This window comes from Pomacea canaliculata, linkage group LG1 (assembly GCF_003073045.1).
Source record: "Pomacea canaliculata isolate SZHN2017 linkage group LG1, ASM307304v1, whole genome shotgun sequence".
NCBI classification, from domain to species: domain Eukaryota; kingdom Metazoa; phylum Mollusca; class Gastropoda; order Architaenioglossa; family Ampullariidae; genus Pomacea; species Pomacea canaliculata.
Window position 1 is genome coordinate 5,507,849 of NC_037590.1, and position 21,262 is coordinate 5,529,110.

General features: G+C 42.3%; 1 protein-coding gene and 1 long non-coding RNA gene across 2 annotated transcripts in view; one reads left to right on the forward strand and one right to left on the reverse strand.

Annotated features, from left to right (window-relative positions):
• Window positions 1-4,821: 4,821 nt before the first annotated feature.
• LOC112562350 lies at window positions 4,822-21,100 on the reverse strand. Its single transcript, XR_003098847.1, has 2 exons — window positions 20,229-21,100; window positions 4,822-5,602 (listed from the first exon to the last, which is right to left on the reverse strand). It is a non-coding gene; the product is annotated as an uncharacterized LOC112562350 (long non-coding RNA).
• Window positions 16,624-21,262, forward strand: part of LOC112562326 (mucin-12-like) — a 145,484-nt gene continuing 140,845 nt past the window's right edge. The window contains exon 1 of the mRNA XM_025235536.1: window positions 16,624-16,780. The gene's annotated coding sequence lies outside the window, so the exon portion shown is untranslated. The remainder of the gene's footprint in view (window positions 16,781-21,262) is intronic.

Genomic DNA, 21,262 nt, shown 5'->3' on the forward strand with positions numbered 1-21,262 from the left:
TTAATCAATGTTGATCGCATGGCTTCGTTAATCTCTTAATATCACCAGGCGTTCCTTGCGAACAATTTTATCATCGACGCATAGCGGCACGCGCTGACAACCGCCGACACGCACGCGCGCTCCCCCCGACAGGTCCGCTTACTCTCCTGTCCTCCATTTTTCATCATGTCATTTCTCTCCCTTGGATTGCCATTTAACCCCCGCGCTACCCTACTCCCATCCCCTACCCCGCGTGTACCCAGGAAGACAACTACCACAGAAACTAGCGATTTTTTCCCCTTGGTTTTTTTTCCTCCAAGAATTAATATTTTATTGGGAGAATTTTCTGTTCCGAGGGTTGGTCAGAATATTTGATTCTATATCACCAACAAATTATCTTAATTGTGGAAATTCCTGATTTGCCTTATCGTTATGCAGCTAGTTTGACCCCTTCCCTCCTGCCTTCACTGCACTTTGACACGTCCCTTACCTCCAGTGTACACAAACATATAGAAGTAAACAGATAAATGTTGTCCTTCACAATGATGTGGGCGGGGTGGGGTTCCCAGAACCTAACAGCAAAACCAAATGTCGGTTATTGTCAGTTTGTGTGATCTACTTCCTGCTTAATTTCAATGAGTTATGTCAGGACGGTCTGTAGCCTGAAATGCGGAAGTTCAGCTTTTTACAGCCTGTGCACGAGTGTCACGTTAAATGTTTATTCCTCGGGCTACCCCTCCCACTGCCTTCTCCTCCAGCTTCCCCCAACCTCCATCACACACACACACAAACACACAAACAGGCGCGTGCGTTGTGCCAAAGGGGGACCACTGGCTGCCAGATGGCGTGGCTGGCATCAATCACACAGTGACTTGCGACGCTGGGGTCTGCTGCCTGTACACCAGTGGTGTGCACCACGGAACCAGCTGTCATCGAATGACGCAGGTTGAGGTGCATGGACACGCGTCGATGAGCAGGCGCGAGGAGTTGTTCGCGGATGGCCATGCAGTCGTAGAATGCGGCGTCGTGTCACTCCCACCCAGAGCCTCGTATTGGCCAAGAGTAAACTGATTCTTAAACTGGGTAAGGAGCTAATTGGTGAACCTGCCTCAGTGACAGGTACCGAAAAAAATGTGCGAATGTGCATTTGTTGTGTTGTCACATGACCAAGCGCGAGCGAGATGGTGGGGGGAATTTGTTTAACACCGAGCCAGCATCTAAGGCTATATCACGGTAAGACAGCCAGGCCTGTAAACAGATGTCGCATGCAGACAAAGAACAGCAACGAGAGCTGAACCCAGGACAGCCAACCCTCGCGGTACTGGTGACAGGCGCTATCCCTTTGCGCCACCGGGCCGCCCGTCTAAGCGGAAAACAAAATAGAAATATTTTTCAAAATTGGACAAAACTCGAGCGAAAAGCTTCAAAAAAAATAAATAAATAAAAAAAATAAATAAATAAAATAAGATAAAAATTGTATGCATTCATTCTGACCAAATGAGGTTTTTTTTTTAACTACAAAAATTTTTTTTCTTCTTCTCGTAAACATAATTACGAATGATAAATACTTTCAGGAATGATATCGCCTAATATTGAGGGTTTTCTACTCCCTTCCGAATTTTGATCGGTGTGTAACGAACAGTTCTTCACCATTGTATATGGTAGGTCTAGATTCTAGAAACATGTTTGCTTCTGTTGAACGAAGCCAATGACGACGTCCACCTCGTTGACCCTGCAGGGAAGAAACATCACATCAGACATTCTCAAATATTATAGGAGTGGACAAGTCATCTGGGTTACCCGATCCTTAGTCCAAGGCCAGTAGTATGACTCATTCAGAAAATACTTCTAGGCCGTTGTCCATTAAATTCAGTTTTATTGAAATGCACGTTTTGAGTAAGATTAAACAACTGTTGATATTTTAAAAATCTTTCCCATCTTAGCGACAAGCACTGGCCGTCTGTGGCGGCGACTATGGGATACCATCAGACAAATGTGAATTTGCACGAGTTTCTATAGGCCGCCACACTTACAACACCATGTACACGCCCAGGTGTCTCTAAACCCCAAGGTGTAGCCTCTTTTTCAACAGTTATTTTAATGTTCATTTAATATCTCCCTTCCTTTCATCCTTCCCCTTGAATCACAATGTTCGACATGCTTACCTGTGCGTAAAGCAGCAGGCGATGAAAAGGCAAAGGACGGGGGATGATGGGGTGGGGAGGACAAGTCTCAGCCAGCCTGTTCTTTATTGCTGCAATCTTTCACATTTCATTACAGCTTCCTGCGTCTGCTGTCCCTGCCTCAGATGTGACATCTCAGTCACTGGGCAACCCTGAGCCACACAAGCAACTTTAATGTCTTTGTAGCTGGCAAAGATCGTTACGGCCACCAACCGCTACACAAACAGGTGTCCCACAGCTCCAGGCTTTGGTGACAGTCACAATGAGCCTTGATCCCTCCGCTTACGATGGGAGAAAATGTATCTTCTGTTCGTCAAATATCTTTACAGTTGAGAGTGGGGTCACCAGACTGGAGGGATGAGAAATTTTTATCTGTCCTGTTCTTTCACAGGTTTCCTTCGATTTTATTGGTTTCAAGTTGTTGCTACCTGGACAACGAGGTTTCTGCCATTTGCTAGACCAGTTCTTACATTGGACCTTGTGGGGATGTTGACCAAATGATCCTGAAGGGGGAAAGAGAGAGATGAAGAATATTCCTGAAGCCTGGGACACAAGGCCAAGTGGAAGGGCAGCATCAAAGTAATGTTAGCCCACAGCAAATGCCGGTATCTCCACTCATGCTCGGTTCATATTATAAGTTATTACTCAACAGACATGCACAAATCATAATCAATGCCAGAACCACGACAGGCTTCAAATTCTCGAAAATTCCGGAAACACCGGCAGTAACCGGACCAGTTATCGTAGAGATCGTGTTATGTTTAACACACCTGTACAAATTGCTTTACTTCTGTTTCTCAAATTACGGATTGTTGGAGACAAATTTTCCTTGCTTTATTACAAATATTTCTATTTAATGTAACAGCTTTTAGTTTATTTAAGAAAAAAATCGTACTTCTTCCCACTTTGCACCTCAACCCGTTGTAGTTGAGAATACACACATCGCTCGAACAGTCTCCTCCATCAACACATCCCCCCACATCAGGTGATCAGGTTGTTGTATTGTGATTGTCAGACAAGGACTCCCACTTCTAATTATTCGGAACTAGTATTAAAACTGCACTAATGTCTGCTTCCGGTGTGGACAAGCGCAGGACAAAGTGCAGGCAGTGTTCATGGCAGGACCAGCGGTCGGGAGTCGACATGACATGGAGCGGGAAATTATTCCAGTGGCCACACCACCACCCACGGACCTCCCGCAGCTTCCCTTTCATTAGGTAAAATGAAATGGTAAATCTGACACCAGCTAAATTACAGCTTTTGTTGGACAAGCCTGGCTCCTGTTGCTGCTAACCTTCATGGTTAGCCGTGCTTACTTTGTACACTACGGGAAATGTTTAAAGAGAAGGGATGATTTGTCATTTGAAAATATGAATGTGATACTGAGGCCTGGTGTTTACTGTTGTCTTTGATGGTGAAATGTAAACATAAAATAATTGAGGTGGAAAACAGGATGGACACGCACAATACACAATCTCTCGCACACACCTGTGTCTCCTCCTCTCTCTCACATGCAATACAACTCCTCTCTCTCTCTCACACACACATACTCTCTCACCACTTGCTAACCATTTCCAGAATGAATCCATATTTGCGAGAGCCAAAGCTGTACTTTATAACATCAAAAAAAAAAAAAAACCAAACAACAAAACAAACAACAACAACAACAAACTGACAGATATTTTCAATGAAAATAATAAACCTCAGGTGCATTTTCATACATCGCTTTGTCGAGATTTTCTCTATAAAAATACAAAAAAATCTGGAACACCTTCTCAGCGACTGCATGCTGTTGAGACTTGTCGTGGCAAAGACTGACATTCACCCGGCGCGTGACATGTCATGTCACAGTGACATCACCTGCAAACCACAAAGCTCTCACCGCCCTTTGTAAACTGGGTTCATTGTACTTCAGGTCAGGTGTGTATGATTTAATAATGTCTGCTTTTGATTTTCAGTGCCACAGGGAGTGTCAGGACCTGAAAACGAAGATTTCGTGGCGACTACAGGGACTGGCATGGCTGCAATGCACAAACACACTGTACACAGGAAATACAACACAGAAAACACGCGTTGAGCGAAACAGAACTGGAAAAAAAATCACCAGACCAAACAAAAATCAGATTCTTGTATTTCCATGTTTTCATATAAAAATACCATCTGGCGCAAACACACTGCAGGTTTTTTGTTGTTTTGTTTTGTTTTTTTTTTTTGGGGGGAATACAAAATACTTTTTCTTTCACCCTTCGATCACCAAGCTGACTTCACGGCCCTGAGATGTGTTTTCCCTCCACAAGGTCCTCCTCGCCAATGGCTGCACTTTGAAGAAAGGATGAGCCAAAGCCTCTGGTCAGACGTGGCAGAGATTGGGGGGATGGGGGGAGGGCTAACGGTCGCTTATCGTTCTCACGATAGCACCAGGGTTCAAAGTTATCTTCCCTGCCCCCTTCCTGCTCACATCTCTTCTCCGAAACTGCTGTGCCCTCTACTGTCTTGATGCCTGCCTCTAGACATCTTCCAGTCCCTCGCCAAGTTTCGGGACAATCGCCCTTTGAAGTGTCCTGGTCAGACAACAACTTTGAGTCGAGATCCTGTCCTCAGACCAGTGCCGTGCTCCTGCAGTGTAACAGTATGTGTGCAATACATTCAACATTCAACATTGCTGCAAGTCTTTTATTTTACGGCTTGTGTAGGCTGCACGTGTGGGTTGAGGAGTAGGGAATCCAGGACAACCCCCCACCCCGGAAAAAAACCTAAACCAAAAAAATTAAACACACACACACAACCAACAAAACATGCTCGACCACTACTATTCACGAGCTCAACTCAGAGATGTATTCTGGGCAGAATTCTGTGACTCAGTGATGTTCTTTTTGTGGCTCCCTGTCAGACTAGGTATTCCAGCAGCTCACGAACAACCGTTTCGATATTTAACTTATTAATTAGCTCGGCCATCTTGGGCCACATGGGAAACTTCCGGGCGCATTGGTCATGCAGTGAGACATCTTGAGGCTTAGTAACAATGCTGACGATGTTATTCTTGCGTTCCGTTTCCACGCATGCGCGAGAAATGGAGGATAGAGAGGAAGGGGTGGGCAGTGGGTTTAGAAAAAAAAAACATTAAAACATTAACCGAGAGTTTCGCGCGAGGGATTTGCTTCCACCCCAAGCCCTAACCTTAAAGCTTAGAAACAGTCCACAGAGTGCCCTTAAAGTCTGTGCAGTCTTGAAATGGAGGTCTGTGGTCCAATCCTGAGAGAGAAGTCCGTGGTGCAGGTCAAGAAAGGAAGTCCAAGCTCCAACAGTCCGTGGTTCATGCAAGTGAGATTACTCCGCGGAGCGAACCACGCGGCTCAAGCTTACGAAGGAATTTTCTGAGACAAACTTGAGGAGAAGGAAGTCCGGGGATCATCTGTCTTCCGCCTCCACGCCTCTGTTGCCTGTCAGAAACAGAATAATACATGCTGAGTGTGACTCACTGAACACTGACAGTATTAATGTGAACAGTCAACACCGACAGTACCACTGTGAACACCGACAACACCACATCGGAACTGTACACAGCATCGCCATCGACACCAGTACTGTGCACGATGTTAAATGGTAAGTACTTTATACAATATACATGAAATATACTGACATATATATATAATCACCAGCCATATCGGTATTGTGTACATTTCGTATTTCTGGAAAGATCGACAGTATAAGTAATCTTCTATACTAAATATCAACAGGACTGGTATGGAGCATAAGTGACAAAACAAAGGAAGTTTTCGAAATACCCTTGTAAATAATGTTTATTAGTACGAGATTTTTATTACAGAGTAAATTAAAAATGCACCAACACCAAGCCACATATGTGTTATTATTTTAGAACACACACATTGCATTTGCAACACGTAAGCAAAATATTTTAACTGTAATATTTCCAATATTATTATTTTTATTATTTTATAATGCCCATTATTTTATTTGCTATAATTTAGCCCGATCTTTCAGCTTATTAACAACCTGTACTTATTTATTTCTCCATTTACTACTCCACTGCGCTTGAAGTTAACATCTCATCTACTGTAAGTAGTGCCGAATGTGTCTACAACAATAGTAATTCTCCAGGAAGTTTCTCTAAATATTTATATACTAGCCGTTATAGGCCACTGATTTCCGTTGTTATTTAATCCACGGTGTTGCTACTTCACTGGTTCGACATATTGTTGGCGATGTATTGTTATACTGTATGTTATAATGTTTATACCCTGGAGTTCATGAATCCCACCATTCACTCTAAGTCGTTTGTCGGTCTGACTGTGGTATTCGGTGTTGAGTAGAAAACTTTTCTTCCTAAATACATTTCACCTCCTCACCCGACCCCCCCCCAACAAATTAAAAGCAAAACAATATCTCAAAAACAAGAATGCCCTTTAATCGCGAATTTCGCCGGATAATTCTACAAATATTTCACACACGTGAAAGCTCCAGTGAGTGCTACTTTTTATCATGATAATAAAGGTTTAGTCTTCCCTCTATCAACCTACCCTTCTTGCCATCTCAACAAAAAGATGAGTTGACACTACAGGGTGTACATCGTCAGAAAAAGCTGAAATGAATTTTATAAACAGGAGCGCGTGACAACAGCGATGAGTGAAGAAAGAAGTGTTTGAACTGCAAGTCGGTGGACACTGGACAAATCATTCCGATGTCAGCAGCAGCAGCTCTGTGAACCAAGCTACTGGCGGTCGGTGGCTGCATTCGTACCGCCAGCCTCACTCCGACTACCACTGCCTGCACCCAGCACCCAGCAACAGATGACACCTCCACATCTTGACACCCCGATCCCACCAGGTACCCACATCTGTGGAGGCGAGGGAGTCTGCCGGCATGTGGCCCCGCGCTTCTCGAGTTTTTCATCAATGTCGGATTTCCGTATGATGGCGAAGTCGATAACAGACAAACGACTCGCCAGCTAGTCTGGCGATGAACAATTGCTTTAATTCTAGTCGAAACTGAGTCAAACAAGTCGTCGCCAGCGTCTTCCTTCCATCATTGAACTGACGATAAACTGCTGGGTGGGTGGAGTGGAGGGTAGAGGAAGGGGGAAGCGTATGATGACGATGAACTTTTAAAACCGAAATTAAATAAAACCTTGGTAGTTCAGTGCAAACATACTTGGTGTTAACTTCTGGCATCGCTCATGTAGGAACAAAACTAATGGCACTGTGCGAGGGCGGCCTAGGCGCGAGGCTGTATGAGGGTCGGGGTCGGGTGGGAGGGAGGACTGTCGAGAGCGAAGTCTGGGAGACAGAGCCACGCCGTCCACTATCACACAATTTATGGCCGCGGCTCGTTTCGCCGGCCTGTCACGTGACTGAAAACATCTCTGCCCCCTCCCCCTACAGCTCCCCCTCCTTGCCTTTTAAGCTCCCTGACAAGCGAGCTGGCAAATATTTTTGTGACTGTGGGCGGGAGTTAACGATGGCAATAAACACGACGACTTCCTACTGTATGTGCTACTCGATCCTGTGTATCTCGTGCTGCAGTTGCCTTCAATTAGTCCTGGTAATAATTATTTAAACCCAACAATAAATCTTTACGCATCTTTCTCTTCCCCACCTCCCCACACTAAAGTGGACGATGATGGTGGTCTGGTTTTAACAGCTGAATGTCTTACAACACCGCTCTTTCTTTCTCTCTCTCTACATCGAGACAAATAGGTTGATTCAAGTAGTTAATTATAAAATCGCATTTTTGTATTTTTTCCGGTACAGCCATGAGAGGAAAGACATAACCGTCGTTTCAGTATTTGTAACTGCCACCCGAGCATGAAGAGATTATTGCGGTTCAAAAATGTGTAGAACTTTGTCACCACTCTTCACACAGGTTGAATTTGTATTTTTGAGTGTTTACATTGTAAATAAAAAAGCATAAAAAGTTAATTATATCTAAACATAAGAAGCTACTGTTAATAAAATGAAGGCGCGTGAATTAAGTGTCCCGCAATGTTTTAATCCCAGTGGTTGAGGTGAGTACAGGGAGGAAAACACCAGACACTGTTATTCTCTCGGGGGGTTAACCCTCGGAATTATCGCCAGCGAACTGGATGTCTCTCCTCCATTCCCGGGTCCACAGGTAAGCAACATGAAGTCTGGAGGTTTGACAAAGCGTGCGGCGAGCAGCCACCCCGTGGCGGGTACCCAAAGCCCCATTGGCCGCCCTACACGCCGGCATGCCAGGGAAATAAAGGGACTTAGGGGCAAATACCACCAAGATTTGGTCTCGTGTCACTGCCGCAGAATAAGGGTCATGCAATTTTGTCGCCATTTTTTTTTAAACCAGGGTTAGTGTATATGTGTCTGTGGGGTGGTAGTGGTAGTGGTGGTGTAGAGGGAGGAGTAGTGGGTGGAAAGCAGGGGAACAAGCCACAAAGGGTGCGTTGCTAGGTGAGTTCGCTACATCAATTCAGCACAAGGGAGGAGGCTGTAAGGTGCAGGTAAAAAGATACCGTATCCACCTGAATACACACTAGGGATTCGCTTTCTCTAAACCGTGAATTTACGAGCAGGCAGGAGTTTGCACTACTTTTTTTTTCTCCATCCTTCTGCAGAAGTCGGGACGATCCCAAGCTGCCAGACTGTTCACCGCTGGGAGAAACAGAAACCTACAACTGACGTTTCTTAAAATTTAATTAACATCCAGTCACAATAATTAAAAAAAAATAATCAAAAGTTAACTGCAGCAAACTGCATGGGTTAGTCGTTTTTTGCAGAGAAAGCTGTTCATGTGCTGAGTGCGAACAAAAAAAATCTCTGAAAAAAAAATTATCGAATATGTATCCATGTTTAACAAATTTTTAATAGAAAAATCCTGGTGGCGGTGCGTGGGAGGGAAAACAAAAGCCAAACATAGCCCCGGCAGTTCTATGATTTCGTGGCAGACCTCACCTCGGTATGCAGGTGAAAAACGTTGATATCTTAAAGGTATTTATTTATATAAATTGACTCTGGGACTTATTCGTTACAATTCGAAATCAATTTTAGGCAACTGATCTTTACAGTTTAGTAGGTCACTAGTTCATCGAGTTCCATCCCCTTTTTTCGATTTCTATGTAAAAGTAGGAAGAGCTGCCGACACTCGATGGTGCAGACTATAACAATTACCACCAATACAACCAAAACCATGTCAAAAGAAAAAAGAAATCCACTCATTAAAACAGACTGAAAGTGGCTGAAGGAGAGAGTTTTGGGAGCTGCTTTCAAAAGACAGTTTGCCGTAAACACCCCAACCACCCACACACCGACACAAAAAGTGCACATCGTTCTGTGATTTATGTACAATGCCGGCATTTGTCTCTTCCCCTCAAGTATCGTGCCAAGTACTCTTGACTTCCTCTTCGCCTCCATCTCGCCGAGACAGGGAAACGCTCCGATAGACCCTCCGCACGCACGCGCAAACATACGTGCGCGCACACACACCCACGCGCTCTTTCTCTTTACTCTCGAGCGCTCGTGAGCAATCACTGCCGCTCGTTGTTGGATGACGAACAAGACGTCCTTGTGCCATGCGCGTGCTCGTCTGATTAGCGGTGCCTGCACCACGGGGTGGGGGAGGGGGAGGGGAGAGGAGGAGACCAAAGGCACGTGCAGGGTTTTAAAAACGGTAGTGACGTCACAGCCAGGGTTGAACAAACGAAATGACGTCACGAACTCTTCTCCACCATCACCCACGCTCCACGCCATTTGGAAGTAAAATTATTCGCCCTCGCCGTAGCAGTTGTCTTTCAAAAAAAAAAAAAAATAAAAAAATAATAAAATTGCTGGAGGAACCGGACAGACCGACAGGTTGTCTCGTTACCGACGGGTCAGAGGTTGTGCGCCAACAATTTGCCAACATCTGGGGTTAAAATACAGCACGTGCCCCTCAAAACACGGTAAAGCTCGGAAATCTAAAAATACCACAGAACGCGTGCGTCTAGAAATAGGACAGAGCTCATCCATCGAGGAAAAAAAAACCTAGCAAGATTCATGCGTCTAAAATACGACAGAACTTATGTGTCAAAACTCAGCAATATTCAACATACCTGCATCCTGCACATCAAGAAGAAAAAATCGCCATATTAAAATTTTACAGCATGTTTTTGTCCCTCATAAATCAGAAATGTCTTAAAAGAGGGAAAAAAACCCGATAAAACGCACGCCAACAAGCAAGCTCGGGTTTTACAAACCTGTGCTAACACTACAACCAAATATAGCTTCTGAAAAACGCCCATCGTCAATATACATATATCTATATCACACACACACACACACACAAAACGGATTCTTTTAAAGTGCAAAAAAAAAAAAAAAGACTCTCCGCCAAACTGGTGAAAATTCTAGAAGCTGGAACTTTCAATAAAGCTCAACCCTGCTCCATGAACAGACAGCCACCCGTGTGCTGATGACACACAGATCTTGCAAACGGCTTCGACTTTCGAGGCTCCCTCCCACTTGCCTCCACTCTGCCACCAGGAATGTCTGTGAACTGCCCCCGGTGTTTGCTTCCTGAGGTCCGCCCCGTGTTGGCTTTGTCTCTGGTTTCCACACAGCTTTCACAACGGATGGCGGAAACACGCTCCAAGAAACTGGCTTCACGAGCGAACAGGTCAACGCCGGGGTGTGTACCCGGCTACCGTCTGCTGCTCACAACTGTTCTAAAGCAAGTCACTTACATCCATCCACCCAACTTGCATACAGATGATTCTTTGTGTATGAATGACATTAACCTTTATAGAGAAACCGGTATTCTAACGGGAAAACAGACTTCGTGCACAAGAACAATAGGAAAAGATGAAAGTCTAAGATTCTGGATAAAAAAAACGGTTTGTGAAGCGGTTACCAGAAAGATAAGTAGTGTTCAAAACTAAGGCAGCTCACATGTCTATGAACTCTCACTCACATGCGCGCTCGCGCATTAGTTGCAAAATTAGTAATTTACAAGGGATAAAAAAAACACAAAAAAAAAACAAACATCTTTCTTTTCAAACTCCATCCGAGGGCTTTGGGTTTTTCGAATTAAAAAATAAAAACAGTTATATAATTTTTGTGTGTAAAAGAAATTCACCCTCTATAAGCCTCGCGCGTTAGTGTATGTGGGTGTGTAGGTATGTGTGTCCTTACAGCAGGTGCCATGTCAAGCCTGGAGACATCACTACAGACAGCAGACAGATGCGTTAGAAGAAGAAGAAATAAAGAAATCCTAACTGTCGGAGAGGAAGAAAGGAAGGTGTGAGTGCGTGCTGGGGAGTGGGGTTACGAAGGAGGTCGCAGATGAGAGAACGAGTCACTGAGACAGTCGGCGAGCTAGAAGTAGAAAACGCGGGACAAAAAAATGAGAGAGAGAGAGGAAATGAGTAGGAAGAGAAGACGGAGAAGGGTAGAGGGAGGGGAAATGGGTGGAAGGAAAGCGAACGATAATTAATGGCGCCAACACTTTCATTGATACCGAAACAGTTTATCACTTCAGCAGGCCTTTTGCACTGGCTATTGAGAACCAGACACTGATTGATTCGCCTTCATCTGGCGACGGTGACGACATCAACGAGGACTCGCCGCTCCAACCACTCCACCTTCTCATTGCATTCGCATTCATACTCCTATACACTAGCAATCGAAAACTGAGTACAAAATAAATACGGACCCTCATAGATGAGATGCTACTTTAACGAAAATCCAACTGGCCCCCAACCCACAAAAAAAAAAAAAAGTTTGGGGTGAGTGGTAAGCGGGTGACGACCCATGATACAAGTTTTGTTTCGACAAAATTCTAACACATCCGTCATGGTGGGAGCGGAGAGTTAAAGTAAAAAGAAGAAAGAAAAGAAGTGGGAACAGAAAATGCAGCCAACATGAGAACAGAAATGTTACATATCACTTTTTGACAAGACACATCCCTCAAAACTCTCTCTCCTCGACCCTTCTCACAGTTTTATTTTCTTTAAACATCGCCGTAGGAGTCGGCACCCGACATTTCTGGCAGTTACAGTATGACAACATTCAAGCTAAAAGAAACAAAAACAAATCTTACTTAGCCATCGTGTATATTTGTAAACTTTCCTTGTGAACAGAATAGGTTTTTTTCAAAGTGTAATAAAGATGTTTTGATTTTCTGTCAGCAGGGCGACAGAGCGTGCGAGGGTCTGCAGGGACCGCTTACACTACATCACCGAAGCTCCTCGTTCCTCGCTCCCGTCATCAATTAAGTCGTCAAGCCCGGGCCGTGCTGCACGACCGTTCATTATGACCAGCCCGCGGCAGGGGCAGCTGATGGAGGTGACGTTTCATTAAGACAGGAACCCTCCCCCCACCAACCTTCCCTCCCAAGACAATAAATGATGCACACCATCGCCTGCGGGAGGTACTCACCCTCCTCCTCTCTCCAAGACCTCGCATTCACCCTCCATATCAAACTTTAGCACGCAGGCATGCAATATTTTTTGATACTTGAATAATGATTATGCCAACAGAAACAATTAAACAAAAACAAAGAATAAAACAAAGGAATGATTAGAATGAAGGCAATTTTCTGTTGTGAAAACATCTGTGTTGACAACTGTACCGATATTGTCTCCTTCCTACTCGCCACATGAAACCCACATTCTTTGTCCATATTTCAATGGGTACGAAAAAAAAAATATCAAAGAGAAAGACAGACTTGGAAAGTGAATAAAATCTTTTTTTTAAAAAAAAACAACGGCGAAGGCGTAAAAAAATAACAGCCATATGTGAACATAAACACGAGCGCACGTGCACCAGACCAAATCCCTCCCTCCTTCCAAAACGCACAGAACTTTTTTTTCACCCCTGAATGTTCGTCTGTTCCAGTTCGCAGGTTGAAAGGTCAATCCTCTGACCCTACAAAAAAAAAAAAAAAAGCCATGGCGGACTATTGAGCTCGGTGCCCGGACAAAGGCGAGCGTGCGACCAGCCGACCGTTGCACGGCCAGCCCAGCAGACGGCGCGTTCTGTCAGTTGGTGCTGTCGTCTGCTGCTCAAGGGACACCCGCTGCCCCACTACACTGGTCCACTCACCACCAGACCCGAACAGACAGTCCCACAGACATCTCTGACACCATCGGCTTCCAAGGGGATCTTCGCCCCGTCGCCAGGCAACTCAGCTTCTGAAGCGGAGCGGCCATCAACTATAAACATTGCTCTCCCTCCCTCTCTCACACACTCCCATGCTCACACGCGCACACACGAGAGAATGGTTTTCGGTTTTGTTAATTTTTTTTTAAGAAGCTGAGACTGCAAATAACAGAATTAAAATGAACAAGTGAACAGGAAGCATTTCAATATGTAATGAGTTTTCCGCAACACCATCTTTTAAAAATATCAACAGACACTTATAAACTGTTATGACAAAAATATGAAAGGAATTATCCGGATTTTGTGACCCACTTCCACAAATACAGACTGAACAGAAGGGTAAATGCGAAACGGTTGAAGAATGTGATAACACTGTTAAGTTGCCATTTCCTTGACAATGTGAGAACACCAGAAAAATGGATTCTTCTTCGTACAGCCGTTATGGACCATAGCAGGATAATTGATACAATCTTATAATTTTAAACCAGTGTTCTACAAAGTGTTTTTTCTTTTAAACTTTACTGTCAAATTATGACACTACTGTTGTCACTGTAATTGCATTATTTGTTCATGGCCCTTCAGAAGAAGATCAGCTCCCACTGAATCAAATAAGATGGTTATTTTATTTTTGGTTTCACACCCTCCCTTTTAAATGTAGTCGACTGGTAAAACAAAGAGCAATAACAAGGAACTTTCTGGCTACTCACACTCAGCAACAGCATGATTGATGGTAATGTGTTCTCATTATAAATTTGGTGTGACCTACTCCTTTTTCCACACCAACCCCCTTGTACCCCAGTGTACTCCACTGCAGCCGGACTTTGTCAGGTAAAGATGAGCGACAGCCCAACACCTTCTTCCCTGCACTATTCCACTGTCGAACGATGCATAAAATGCAATTCACAGTTAAGTTTGTTCCATTAATAAAACTTTAGTTTTAAATGTTAATATAAACATTTATTGCATTTAATACTGCCATGCCAAAAATATAAATACAATGGTGAACTCGACAAGTCACTGTGAAAATTCCTTTAATTCACAGTAGGATGCTGCACACAAATACCAGACTAAACCAACAGTACAAAACTATTTTATTTTTAATCTGACTTTACCATTTCTTGTAATTTATTCTCATTACATTTTGAAAGAGTTATGTAAACTTAAAAGACACACCTTCCAAATAAGGTGTTACTTTGTATGAATCTACATGTCTACCATGGTGCACAAAGTAGAATCCAGGCGTTACATATAATTTGCTCTTGGCTTATTTATTAAAACTATTGTGGAATTTAATGGTTTTGCATAGTATACTTGTTTTCTAACAACCTGCCAATATAAAAAGTAACCAGCAGAGGATAATTAGAATGAAATCATCTGTGCATTTCTACAATGTATGCAGTATTACCACACTATCTTATACTTTCTTATTTAAAAAAAATTACAATTAAAAAAAATACAATATTGTAAAAGTAGTGTATTTACGACTGTTATGTACTAGAACATTTTTATTAAGAAATGTTGAGACATGTCAAGATCAGTTGAACCTCATACATAATGTTTTAACTTATATGCTACACAGATGCCTAGTCTGAAACTTTTGCAGCTGTGAAAGTCAGATTGCTACAATGAAGCATACTCTTTCTATTTATTTACCTTCGGTTACACAGTGTTCATTTTTTATAAGTAGATAACATTTTCTTCTCTCAGCCAAAAGCATCCCTTTTAACAGTTGTACTGAACCAGAAATTCAGACCAACCCAAGACATGCACGGTGAGGTAAACTGTCTAAATCAGAATGTGTTTGCAAATATATTGGACCACAAAATAAAAAAAAAAAAAATAGGTGAAAAGGAATTATGCAATGACATTTTTTTTAAATGTATTGCAGCGAAGACTACTAACCTTTCAGTAAATAAAAAAAGCTATTGAGAGTTATGTAAAATTCCAAACCAGGCAGAACTTGTCTAAAGATTCATCTATCCACATTTTATTAAAGATTAAACACTAGTGAAATATATGGAACAATATGACAACCAACATCACCAACCATCCCCCTCCCTCCACAGAGTGCTCTCTTCCCTAACTTAGTGGAATAGGATGCGGCTATAGAGTTTATCTACGCATTTTCAAGGATGGGAAATTCTGTGGGACGGCTGTCACAGTGTTTTAATCTTTCTAAAACAATAAAATGTAAGCTCTCTTCCCAATCCATGTCGGATGGCCAAACTGAAATGATTGTCTGGATCGACGGATAGTTCCAGAAATTACTTCTCATGGGTCAGATACGCAGAATTTTTCGGCCTTGCAGTCAGTGAGCTGTATCTACAGTTTTACCATACACCATCAGATTGCATCAGCAGCTGGCGAGGTATCTAGCAGAGAAATTATGGTCTGTGCAGCACACACGGCCTCCAGTTAGTGGTCAGGCCTGCGTTACCACAAGATTCCCGATATACTCCTTGTTGGTAACACAAATCCCCACGTGTACCCACACTGGACTAATTACTGCTGGTAATACATCTGCATGCTGCGGATAACAGCAATCAATTCCGCATTAGTCTCTCCCCCTCCCCACACTTCCCTGCTACCCTGAAACCTCGCCCTGAGCAAAAGAAGGATGCGTGGACGAGGAGCTCGCGTGTGTCATAAATGATTCAGCAAACTGCGGCCCTCCAAACACAAATGTTCATGGCACACCTCTGCGTCCTCACCCACCTTACATAATGACTGCGAATTATGCAACACGGAGCTCGCGATTGTCCACTCGCCACACCCCGGCTTCAGCCCCGAGATTATCATCCGTCGGTGGGTGGGTAGAGTGGGTTTGTGAGGGCTGGAGGTGGGGTGGTGAGAGATGGGGGAGCTCGGCAAAGGCTATCAGTGCCTGTCGTCTATTTTACAGCCTCACCGGGCGAGCGGGCACAATGGGGCTTCAAACAAAGATGGTGGGACTGATCCTGCCGCCAACTGCCATCCTGTCAAAAAGCTCTGTGCCAGGCTGCAAAGGGAAACCGCTGTCGGCACAAAGGTCTGTTACAGTCCACCGTGTCCTTTTAATCTAGCGAAACGTATCCAGCGGTTTCAAATTCCTGCTTCCCCTCTAAACAATTCACATGCACTATACATATATATATATAGAAACTAATGCGCATATACCGTGTGGACCCGAGCTTATTGCGCTGCGCACGAAGGACTACAGACAGTTAATCATGCATCACACTCAGACATGTGGCCAGATGTATATATATAGATATACATATCTCTGCCATGGTAAATAGGGTCGAAGACGAAGAATTAATAATGAGCGGAAAGTTCGCCGGATAATGAAAGCTGTTACAGAGATGGAGATGAGGCCGGACTTGACAGCTTGAAATGTGGACACAGTTTGAAGAGAAGTGGGCAGACTTCTACATGGTGAGGTTAAAAGGACTATTATCAGACTTATCTGAGAGAAAGGTGACTAGTACAAGCAGACAAAGGACACCAACTTCGATGGTAAGGCCTTGGAGATATTAATACAAGATTTTATATATATCAATATACGGAAAAAGATTGCAGCAAGAACACGACTCAATTTAACAGTGCCTGTGATATATACTGCATTTTCTTATCTCCATTAATGCATAAAATATTACATGTTGTCTGCAATAATTAAAAAAATATTTAAACTGGACATATCAAAGTTATAAACACTAAGACTAAGTTGTACTTTTTCCTGCTTTTGTCGTAAGCCAACATATTCTTTATAAAATTTAATTTATTTGGGTTTTGCTATTTTGGTTATTCCTAAAGAACTAATATCTAAGGTCAATGATAGTATTGTAACTTAAATTTGTTAAATCTTTTCAAACAAGAAGAATTTTGTGAAATTATGGGGACTGAAATTTTACCTTTATAACTTTTAGTTTTCAGATAAAAGAACATTAAATTAATAAGCTTTTCCCTCAAATCTACTGTTGTTTATAAAATTTCTCAGTGCAAGCCTTTCCTCTAAGGGGTGGACTGCTTAATGTTTTAGTAAAATGCATTATTAATCAAAAGTTTTAAAACTAATAGGTAGGATCCGACTGAGACAAAGTGAGCTGAAAGTAGTCGAGAGCACAGGTTTGTGGAAGGTGAAGCTCCACCAGTTCCTTACACTGTCTTTTGCCTTCCCTGATAGATTAGGAACCCCAGTGTTGATGAGTGGGCTAGTAATTTTTTTCCAGACACAAGCACAGACAAACCCTTAAAGCACTTACAACCATTCAAGATAAATAGATAATACCAAAATAAATTAGCAAAGTTTTCAGGAACACCAACACCTGTGGGTCACATACACACAAGTTGATTAGTGGAAGAACTGTGATGTTGGTACTGTTTAGTTTTGTGAAAACAACTAAAAAGAACATCACTCAGAAACTATTTACTTACAACATATAAAACTATGCATGTTCTTTTGCAGCACAGCACAGACAAAACTATTTATGTATTTTGCAGTATCTGTGTGGTAGACAAAAGTAATTAAAATGTTTTTTAATGGAGTTACTGTCACACATCACAAAATTATAGCTTGATGTCCTCAATGTCTGCACATCCAAACTGAAAAGTGTATGTGCTGAATATACATTACACCCATTTCGTGTCTACGCATGAATATGTGGGATGAATACATATTAATAACATCAGGAAAACAAAATACAGAAACACTAAATTAACACTAAATAAGAATTAGTCAGAGGACAACAAATCTCAGTTTTTAACAAAAATTAAAAGAAGGAGTGCGTGCAACTTTTCTTCAATGAGATTAGAATTCGTGTTACACACAAACTGTCTGCCGCCATCAACTAGGACTGTGAGACTGATAATGAGAACAGAGATGTAACCACAGGTGAGTTGTGTAACACTTCATCCATTAGCTTCAACATTACAAAAGGAAAGCAAGTTTGTTGCCGACTTTTTCTCGTTTTGTTGCGAGTTTCTGCTTAAAAAAATAGTTCAGGAATAAAATACAAAGTCGGTGACGATGACTGCAGAAATACATTTTACTTTTACTTTTTAAGTGTCTACCCTTCCTACCCCAATATATACTCCTGACACACACCCGCACCATAGTGACTCAGTAGGTTATCTTTTGAGTATCACTGCAGTGTACAACAATATTTAGACATCAGTGTGGTTGCTGCTTGTGTAGTTGCTGATGTTAACATCATATTGTTATTTAAATTACACCTGACATATCTGTGTCTATTATTGCGGCTATCGTTACCGGGTTTTTTTTTTTCCTGTTGGTAAAATAAAAGTTAATGTTGTCTCGAACCGTGCATAACACAAATGTCAAATCAACTGTTTGATAACTTCCCCTAAAACTCATAAATGTTGAAGCTAATAAGAAAAAATAACTTAAATAAAATTGTTTGTGAAGTTTCAAAGTTTTTTTAGGGTGGGCTGTGGGGTGGAAAAGGGAGGGTGACAATGGACGAAAGATTTTTAAAACATGTCTGGTTTGTTTTTGCTTTTATCTGAATGATTTCGACTACCCACGATTTAAAAGTTAAAGAGCTCATAACCGAATTTATGCGGCAAAATGTGTGACTATTGTCAATTTTTCTATCAACTACACTTTACAAAAAAACAAAAAAACAAAAAACAAAAAAATAATTAATGCCATATTTTTAGTTTATTTTAACTTGACTGAAATATCATCAAAACATTATGTAACTACATGTAGACGTATTTCAAACATATCACGCATATGTACTATAAATTTTGCCTGCCTCTAGTAATTTTCCCCATAAAATTAAATAATTTGTACGCGGGTTTAGTCACATAGATTGATGTTGTGTACATTTCTTCAGTCAAGCGAAATGTTCGTGAAAGACCAAAATAAAGTGTAGTCTGAACTGTTTATTATTTATAAATTTTCTATTAATTGTTTCCCATCGTGAAAAACAGAGAAAAATCACGTGAAGATAATCTTCTATAATGGAAGGTGATTTTATTCTCAAACTCTAAAACATAAAACAGTTTAAGTCGGAGGCATCATTGCGTATAGCAAATCTCTCAACGAGATAAGTAAAGCTGATATTTCGGGATTTGTTACTAACTGGGAGAGACATGGCCCCATCACAGCAATTTTTTAAATATTAGAAATTCAGATTACTATACATAGCGGACATGTTTATCGATGTGTACCATTTCTAAATGGTTACAAAATCTCCAACATGTTTTTTAAGTTTATAAGAGACCCGACAACTTTTAACTTCTTGTCTAAGAACACTATCAGCAAGCCTTCTTCAATTTTATTAATTAAATATTTTAATGTTATATAGTTTTTATACTCAACACAACGCGTCTGTTGATCAAACTGTTTGACTCTACCTTGACTTTTACGTAAAGTTTGTTTTAATGTTTACATAAATTAAAAAAACCGTCGATTCCTATTATGCAGAAATGTTTGTTTTATATTTACAGAAAATCTAACATTTGGATTATAATAGTAAAGTAACTACACGAATTACAAAATACACTCTGAATTGATGAAAACTTGAAATATTGAAGCGGTCTGTTTCGTAAATGGATATAAAAATTCTTTGATCTTGTCAGATTAGACACGAAAAGAAAGATCAAAGAATTTTTACTTAAGACAAAAGGCCCTACACACATAGTTTTTTGATATGAAAAAAAAACTGACTTCCTATAAACCGCATCCTGCGAACCGCCATTGTCTTTTGAGTCGACCCCCTAAAGTCAGCAGGTCTGCCCAAGCAGACGGCAACACTCGGATTCGCCTGAAAGTCACGTTAGCACTTTAAGCCCCCAGAAACCCTCGGCACCTTCCCCCCTGTGATGAATGTAGCAGTAGACTAACAAGCAAACCTGCCAACACAGTAAGCACTAAGCAAAAAATAACAATAAAAAAATTGCCATTTTAGTGCGAAATGCAAATGCACAACACACTCACCAGTGTCACAGGCAAGTTCCCAGCTGTTTGGCTCCGTGCCAACACCACCACCGTATGCAGCAATACATTTTCCAGTAAGTCGCTTTGCCCTCGGCGATAGCACTCCGAGTGCACATTTCCAAGCAATCTCCATCGCATTTCATCACACGCTATGGTTGCATTATACACAGAAGTACAGTCAGCCTTAATAATGAATCAGAACATCCAGAACACTTCTGGAACCTGCCAAAAGCTGTCATGGCGGAACAGGGAACTTGCTGTGCACAGGTCGGCTGGCTGGGGCCTCGCTTTGTTGCACGCGACCCTTGATTATCCTCGACACAGGGCCCGGGCTACCTCTCCGCTGTCAGAGCGTACACATTCTTCTTTTTTTTTTTTTTTTTTCATCCACAAGAACACACTCGTCTCCGTCCTGCCTGCATGACATTTACCATAAGCACACGGTTTCGGATTTACCAGCAAAATAAAGAGGAAGGTAGGCGGGTCGCTTGTGCCAACCCCCCCTCTCTCTCCTCTTCTTGCCTGTGAGACGCAGTCTCCTGTGTGTGAAATTGGGCAACCATTGATAGCACGTGATTGAAACCGAGGGCGCTCCCTTCTCGGCACTCCGGAAAAGTCCACTGAAGACGTGGACGTTGCCAAGGTTGCCAGCCAGTCGTCTGTTTATCGACGGCAGACGTCTACCTCAGCATTCTTACACCTGCCACGATAGCGGATCTCAGTGGATTGAAGCTTGATTGAAGAGACCATTCTCCTGATTTACTGTACCCGTTTCGCAACGCACCCTGAATCGATTTTCCAAGAGCACGGACTGTAACTTACCTACCAAACAAAATGGTATGCGCCGACTTGGAGCACATACTCGGGCGCACATGGTTTGCCGCGAAACTGCCCGCTCGTGCGCGCGCGCTGAGGAATGCAACCTTGAAGGGAAGGGGGATGGAAGGATGGTAGAAGTTGAGGTGGGAGGCAACACTTGAGGGTGGGAGGGTCAGGGTGGGTGTGTGTATTTTTTTTTATCTCCTTCCTCAGAC